This window comes from Phocoena phocoena, chromosome 4, assembly GCF_963924675.1.
Source record: "Phocoena phocoena chromosome 4, mPhoPho1.1, whole genome shotgun sequence".
NCBI classification, from domain to species: Eukaryota; Metazoa; Chordata; class Mammalia; order Artiodactyla; family Phocoenidae; genus Phocoena; species Phocoena phocoena.
The window spans coordinates 9,864,905-9,873,810 of NC_089222.1; positions in this window are offsets into that span (position 1 = coordinate 9,864,905).

Here is an 8,906-nt window from a genome sequence, read left to right on the forward strand (position 1 = left end):
AACAAACCCTGTCACAACAGCCTATGGGTTAAAAAAAATGGGGTGAAATTTAAGAAAGAAAAACTTAAACATTTATCCAAAAACAGCAGCAAGCTCCTGCCATTACAGTGTTCCTCATGAACCTTACTGCAACACTATATTAGACATTTACCCCAGAACTTACATATATGCAGTTCAATGTCCTACAATGAAACAAACAACTTGATTTCACAGATCAAGTGTGAAAAGACACCTTTGTCTGCAAACCAACAGAAAAAATCTGAATAGAATTTCGTTTAACAAAATTTTATACTCTCCTTACTATGGGCCAGATAGTGTGAGTTTAAAATCACCATTGCCAGAGAGGAAAACTAGAGCAGGAGTTTCCACATGCTTGTGTCTCCATGGGTACTTATGTAAAATTGAGTTTCCATTGGACCAGAGGGAATTGAGAAAAATGAAAAAAAAAAAAGAAAATGGAGGTAAAATTTTTTATAATGCTATATTATACATTTTAAAGAACTGCAACTTCTGAGATGTTTTGCTTCTTGGTGGTAAAACATCTCTTTGGTGAAAAAAATGGTGATAAATTATGAGAGGACCCATCTTTTTTTTTACTGTCTTTGATTTTTACCATCTTGGTGTCATGCAATGAATAGAAAGCAATCTTATTGAGACTACATTTTAAAATCCTTCATTTGCTTTTGTTTTACATATCCATGAAATCCAAAACCTAAGAACCTTTGAATTTAATCAGAAGTTCTCAAATCTTTTGGTCTCAGGATTTCTCTGTACTTGTAAAAGTTATTGAGACTTCCACTTCTATGAAAATAGAGTAGACACAATTTTTCTTATTCCTCCTGCTGTGTACAACTAAAACCCCTGGACATTATATATAAAACAAACACTGAAAGGCTCCAAAAGATGGCTGGAAGGCAGACCAGCTAGAGACCTCACGATCCAAGGAACAACATAGTGACAAGTTCCCCAAGTTTCTTTTTTGCCTCATACATCCCAAACTTGGAGTTGAAGAAGCCAGCAACCCAGAAATGCCAATGGACACAAACCAAAGAAATCCCTAAAAGCCTGCCTTCTCCAGACAAAGAAAAAGAAAAGGGGCAGTCTAACAAGATAGAAAACTTTTAGGCAATAACTGACTTACTCCAGACATACAACACAGAAAACACTGTGCCCTACCCCTACCCAGGCCAGCAAAGCTGAATAGAGAGTCAAGATTTCCACTCTCAAGAGACTGTAACAATTGCCCCAGCCTCCCCAGGGGGGTGGTGTCAGAGGTGGTCAAGAGGACAGTCAAGAATTTCATCACTGCCCAATGGTGACAAGACCATTCCATACCCCAAAATGGCATCATGGAGGCCACTTAAGGAACAATAACAAGGTACTCCTACTTCTCCCAGCCAGGGAGAAATTCCTGGAGTCCTACTAGGGAGCTGGAACTCCCCATCCTCAATGTCCATAAAAGCCAAGTAGGGAAGCAGTCTTAGTGCATTCTCTCTATTTAATGTTCTATTTGTCATGTTTTCTTTTTATGAAACGACATTTTAAAATCTATCCAACAAATATGTATTGAATAACTACTGTTTTATTTTGGATTCCCATGAAAACAGATGCCAAGACTTAGACTTGGTTTCCAGCAGTGTATTTTGGGAGAAGGAGCTGTCAAAGTGAGACACGGAAGGGGGAAAACCCAGTGGAGTGTGTGTTAACCAGTGGATTACAAGGAGAACAACTAGGAATGAGTCTCATTAGAGACTCAGAGGAACCATGTAGAATGAAGCTCAGGATTGTCCCCTGAGTGACGGGAAGGCTGAGGTAGTTATCCACTGATTTCCACCTCTCACTGGTGCTAAGTTGCATTTGGGTCTGTTTAATCTCCATCACTATGGTAGCTATTCTTAACATAGTTTTATTGGCAAAGTGTCTTCAAACACAGCAGAAAATTCCAGGACTACTAGTAACGTGTTTGGTGGGTAACAGGCTAACTGAACATATTCCAGAGAGCTACTTACCTGGGAACATAAATAAACCACATATTGATTACAGCCATGGCTTTCATAACGTGGTCCAGAGAGGAATGCTGCTCTGGGTGCTTTCAGGAGAGTCATTCACAGTGAAATTTAAGAGCAATGGATTGGGATACCCCAGCTCCTGACATGAGATTCTGTTAATAGGGAAAGTATGGCACATTCGAGAAAGATTTTTTTTTTCGTTCTTGAAAACTCCATATTAGAGGCTACTAATATGCATATCAAAGCCCCAACCCTGCATACCATTATATCTTCCAGGACATCTTATTACATGTGAAAAAAAAAATCATGAATAGAAAATCCTGAAATGAGGAAAATACTACCATAACATAGAGAAATATTTCTCTCTAGGAAACCCATCTCAAACCTTTATTTCTGAGAAGGTTTCGTGGTTGCTTAACTGTTTGTAAAATCTTACCCAAATATGAAGTTCCCTTTCCTACTGGCTGGAACAGATAAGGTACAGGCAGGGTGGAATGGAAATTCTATTCAAAAACCAAAGTACACTATCCGCATGACTCCCCAAACAATAAACTTCTAATGAATGAAATATTTCTTTCAAATTTTTCAACTGATGATAAATATACAAAACAAGTTCACTTTCATTACAAACATATGCTGGAAAAGTATCTTTACCAATGTTACTGAGGCATCATATTGATCTGATTTTAATCTATTCCAGTGAACATTTCCATATTTAGAACATTTGTTTCACTCAAATAGAAATTGCTGATTAGATGACAATGCAAGAAACTAAGGAGAGCTAAATTTGAGAAAATCAAAATTATACAAAGTATATCTTCAGATGTAATGGAATTAAACTAGAAATTGCTAACAGAAATATAATAGGAAAATCTCCAAACACTAACAAATTAAACAATATACTTCTAAATAATCCATGGGTCAATGAGGAAGTAGCAAAGGATATTAGAAAATATTATGAAGTGAACAAAAATTCAAATATAACATGTCAAAACTTGTAGAAGCAGCTAAAGCAATGCTTAGAAGGAAATTTATAGCATGAAATGCTTATGTTTTAAAAGAAAGAAAGTCTGAAAGAAATAGCTTGAGTTACCACCTTTAGAAACTAAAAAAAGAAGAGAAAAATGAACCCAACTGAGTAGAAGGAAGAAAACAATAAGAAGCAGAAAGCAAAACAGAAAAGCAATAGATGAAATAAATAAAACCGAAACCTGAATCTTTAAAAATATCAATAAAATATTTTTAAGTCTAGCAAGAATGACAAAGAAAAAAAGACACAAATTACCCATATCAGGAATAAAGGAGATGATATCACTACAGACACAGCAGGTAAAAGGATAATAAAGAAATACTATGAACAACTCTGTGCACATAAATCCTACAACCAAGGTGAAATGGACCAATTCCTCAAAATTGACAAACTGCTAAAGCTCACCCATGATGAAGTAGATAACAGAAATAGTCCTATAATTATTAAAGAAAATGAATTCAGAGTTTAAAAAAATTATAAAAAGAAATCTGCAGGCCCAGGTGATTTCACTGATAAATTTGACCAAGCATTAAATAATACTAAATTTGCACAATCACTTCCACAAAATAGTAGAGGGGGAGATACTTCTCAACTCAATTTATGAAGCTAGCATTATCTCATACAAAACGAAGACATTAAAAGAAAACTACACACAAATATCTCCCAAGAACATAGACAAAAAAAAAATCCTCAAAAAATAGCAAATTGAGCCCAGCATTATGTAGAAAGAATAATGTATCATGAAGAAGCAGAGCTTATCCAGAGATTGCAAAACTGCTTCAAAATGTGGGAATCAATCAATGCAATCCACTACATTAACAAAGTAAAGAGGGAACCCACATGGTCTTATCAATATGCAGAAAAATTTTGAAGAAATCCTACTCTTAGCAAACTACTAAATAGAAAGTAACTTCCACAATTTGATAAGGAGCCTCTACCAAAAAATCTAAAACTAACATCATTCTTAATATTGAAAGGATGAATGCTTTCCCCCTACTATCAGGAAAAAGCAAGGATGTCCTTTCTCATCACCCTTATTTTTTGCAATAAGGCAAGAAAAAGAAATAAAAGCCATAGAATTTAGAAAAAGAGATATTAAACTGTCCCTGCTTGCAAATAACATAATATTTGAATGTAGAAAATTACAAGGAATCTACCAAAAACCTTCTAGAAATAATAAATGAGTTTAGCAAGGCCACAGGAAATAAGGTGAACAAATAAAAATCCAATTTCTGTAAACAAGCAATCCAATATTGGAAAAAGAAATTTTAGAAAGCAAGATCATTTACAGCAGTGTTAAATAGATGAGGTGATCTGGGACTTTCTCTTGGCCAGTACAGTCAGACACAATCTGAACAGAAGACATTGATGGGATAAACTGCTTTGCTTCCTTTTTCCTTTTATTCAGACAGTTCTATACCTGTTCTTTGAAGGCAGACACTTTTGGGGGAGCTGAGAAAGCTCAGTGAATAATGTAAAACAGAAGAAACAAAGATTTAGAGAGCCTTCACTGGCTTTTTAAAAGCTGGTACTAGGGCTTCCCTGGTGGTGCAGTGGTTGAAAGTCTGCCTGCCGATACTGGGGACACAGGTTCGTGCCCCGGTCCAGGAAGATCCCACATGCCATGGAGCAGCTGGGCCCGTGAGCCATGGCCGCTGAGCCTGTGTGTTCAGAGCCTGCGCTCCGCAACGGGAGAGGCCACAGCAGTGAGAGGCCCGCGTACCGCAAAAAAAAAAAAAAAAAAAAGCTGGTACCAAATGGTCCAGCTATCTCACTCCTAGATATTCACCCAAGAGAAATGAAAGCATTATTCACATAAAGACTTGTGAACAAATGTTCACAGCTGTTTTATTCATAATTGTCCTAAGCTTTAAACAACCTAAATGGCTGTCAATTGGTGAACGGACAAAAAAAATCATGGCACATCCGTACTATGGAATACTACTCAGAAATAAGAAGGAATGAATTACTGATACATACTACAGGGTGAATGAATTGCAAAAACATACTGAATGAAAGAAGCCAGACACAAAAGAGTATATACCGTTTGATTCCATTTATATGTAATTCTACAACAGGAAAAATCAATATACAGTGACAGAAAACAGATTAGTGGTTACCTGAGGCAGTGGGTTTGGGGGGATTGAGTATAATGGGGCATGAGGGGTGAGGGAGGTGTTCTATCAACTGTGCTTGCTAGGTAAATAACTTTGTGAAAACTTATTGAAGTTGATCTACTTCAAATGGGTGATTTTTAACATAGGTAAATTATATCTTATTACTGTTGACTAAAAAGAAAATGGACAACCACTTTTCTTTACTGTCTTCTACAAATCTTAGGGTTTTCCTCCTTTCTTTCCTTCTTTCTTTCTTCCTTCCTTCCTTTCTTCCTCCTCTCTCTTTTTTCTTTTCTCTTTTTTTCAACTCACAACCCCCTCAAACTGCAGGTGGTTCCACTCATCTTGCAATAATAAAGAAAGCAATACCCTCTGGTCAACAAGCCCCACCTGGAATATGAAAAGGATCTGACAGCTGGCTGCAACTATTTGGAGTCAGGTATGATGAAAACATATGCAGTCAACTGGTTGAAATCATGAATCAGATCTGTTCATGTATTTCTAAAACAAGCTCAAGTTCAGTTAAAAAATGGTGGAGAGATTCCCAGCAGTGATACTGCTGGCAGAAGGCAAAGCTCTTAATATCCAAAGACTGCAGGGGAAGAGGAATGTTTTGGAGGCAAAGGTAGTTATTGCCTATGGCAATGATACTGATTGAACCATCCTAATAGAAAAAACTAAGAAAGATAGCACTTCCTCTTAATATCAGATTTGGCCTCACCACCAGGATGAAAGGAAACGAGAGGGAGAATTTCTCTTCTGGGACACTAAGGCCGTAAGTATGACTTTTTAGCTTTTGCTTTATATGGTTCCAGTGTTTGAAATCTAATTTCTATCTTAACATGAATTTTATTTAGATCAATGAGGAATTGTTCCTTGAGAGAAGAAAACCTCTGCCTGGTTCATTAGGATAATAGTCCTCCTTTATTTTTTTTTAACCATAGATATCAGGACACTTCCAAAGGACAATACATGTAACAGCTAAAACTGCAATCAAAGAAACTTTTTGGCATCACTAAAAACAGAAATTTAACTAATGTAAACTTTTTCCATTTTTCAACAAGTTTTATTTGAAGGAACATTCTAAACTCCACTTCTCCATCTAAAATTCAGTAGCAGAGAGGAACCAGTAAGATTGTATCAGCACATCCAGGTGAATGCACAAATCAATTTGGCCTTGACAGACAGGACCGGTTATGAATGTGGGTCATGATGATAAGGTCAGGAGTGTTCTTTTCTAGTTCAGTGGACAAAGCCACATAGTGGTTGAATGGTTTGGCTAAACATCCCAAGGGAGTAGGCACAAGGGATACATACAAGTGTGTGTGTGATTGTTTCCTGCTCCCACAGGCTAATGACTACTTCTTGAAGCAACAGTCACTGAAATGTGACTGGAAATGTCCATTTATTTATGGTAGCTACACCCCACTAAGAAGAGCCAAAAGTCTGATAATCAAAGAATGACCTAAAAAGGACAGAACGACACTAGCAGATGACATTAGCAGAAGGATACTATTTCCTAGCAAAAGAGAGAACATTTTCATTTCTGTGCAAAAATTATTTTTTAATTATAAAAACATATTGACAAAAAAAGTGATTTTGAAAGATAAAAGCCTAATGTTATCACCTTAATAGGATTGTTATCAATTTTGTGCATTTCCTTACTATTGATTCATAAGAATGAAGATGTCTTTCTTTTATTAAAGTCTAGCTTACTTATAATTTTGTTTTATGATTTTGTCATTTAGCAATAATTTTCATGAAGTCTAGAAATATTATTTTTAAAGGATTTTCTTAGCTGGAAACAGGCATATGGATCATTTAATCTAGGCTTTCCTAATGTGCTTTATCTGGATTTTAATAGGTGGTAACCTGAAAAAGTATTCCATGATTAAATAAGTTGGCTGACTTCTGATAATGGCCACATAGACTTGAGAAATGGCTGTTGATATGACATATTTTTAAACCTGTTTGGATTATAGGCCCCTTTTGAAAAGCAGCAACACATAGGATTTATGTTTCCCATAATTTGTTCTTTACAAAACATTATTTAAATCAATTTCTCTATCAGGAAACTGAGGCCCAGAGACATTAATTACATTATGCAGTTAATTTGTGATAGAATGCAGACCAGAATTTATAGATAAGTTTCCAGAAATAAAACTTCAACCAAAATCTCCTTGACTATTTTGACTGAAATATTCCCACACTGCCACCAAAGATTCTCAGTTATTGACAATTCCACAAATATATTTTCTATCATAATGTTCTCCTGTTGGGTCATTGGTATAAATGGAAGCCCTCCTTTTCACCTTAGAACAAAACAAGGTGTTGAAGCTTGGGGGGTAGATATTGAAGGAGTGTCCCAGGGCCCTAGAACCTAGTGATGGATTAAGCAAATCTATGCCTAAATACATACAGAACCGAGCAAATTGTTCATAAGTCCCGCACGTTGGGAAACAAAAGAATGTCGTTGAGAAATTACACCAGGAAATTTTTGAGCAAAAAGTTTCTCTTTTTTTTGCTGTTATTTCTAAATGTCCTAAAATAAAACTATTAAAAATTTCTGCACTAGACCATAGTTCACAAGGAAAGGAACTGTCTTAGTGAAAGAACAGGTTTTTCTTAGCCCTGTAGTGCTTTAATTTTGATTCTGAAATTCTACACAATATTCGGTCTGCTTGCCAGAATTGATTGATGAAATCCCACTATATTATGAAAGAATGTATTCTTGGCATCACACAGAGTTCTTTATTAAACATTCTATTTGCTCACATACTAAAGTTATTTGAAGGCTACTCTATTAGTAATAGCTTAGTTCAAAACACTGCTCCCTAAATCACATGGTTAAGGTTACTTCTGCTTGTTAAAAAAAAAAAAAGCATCCCCGCCCCCATTCTCAGGGTGGCAGCTGACATTCCGAAGGTAAATTTGTATTTCTTTTCACTAAAACTGGATCCCTTTGTAATGCTAATATAACCAAGACCTCCTCGGTTTGTAGAGGCCAATGAAATTTCAGGAACCCAAAGTTCTTGTTCTTGCCCTGTCTGCCCAGAATGGAACATTCTTCCTCTTTCAAAATCTCCTCTGAGTATCTCCGGGAGTCCCCAAAGGGCTGATCTTTACCTGGCAGGTACTGGTACACCAGCGATTTACAGCAAGCTTCTGGTCTAATTGGCTGCTGTCAAGTTAAGTATTTATACCCATGTATGTGCTGACAAACTAGGCAGTGTGCTCTGGACAACTGTGTCTCAAATACCCACTCCCAAATGTCACTTCTGCCAAGGTGTGACTTTTTCACACCTTGAAACAGTCTGTCTTCTATGCTCCCAGAACTACTGGTCTTTCATGTGTCATAACAGACTGCAAAGGAAGGGAGAACGGCTCTTGCCATTGCCATGGAGAACTCCATGCCACACTGTCACCTACACCTGAAGCAGACTTGCTTCTTCCCAGAGCTTCACCAAGTCCCTCATGAAAGTACATGAAGATCTGATTGTAGCTCTCAGACACTTCACCTGACCAACCCACTCCCAGACCCCAGAGCAGGATAAGTCTTAAATGCGTCATCACCTCTTCCAGAGCACCATCTCCTCTCTGCATTTTCTGGACTCTATCATCATCTAAATTCTTCCCTTCTCAACTAGTCACAAAATGAAGATGCCCGTGAATTTCAGTGGCTGCCACCTGAGACTCATGGTGCCTTGGGCGTGAGTGTTGTTCTCACCAGTTGCCACCTGGATCCCAAGT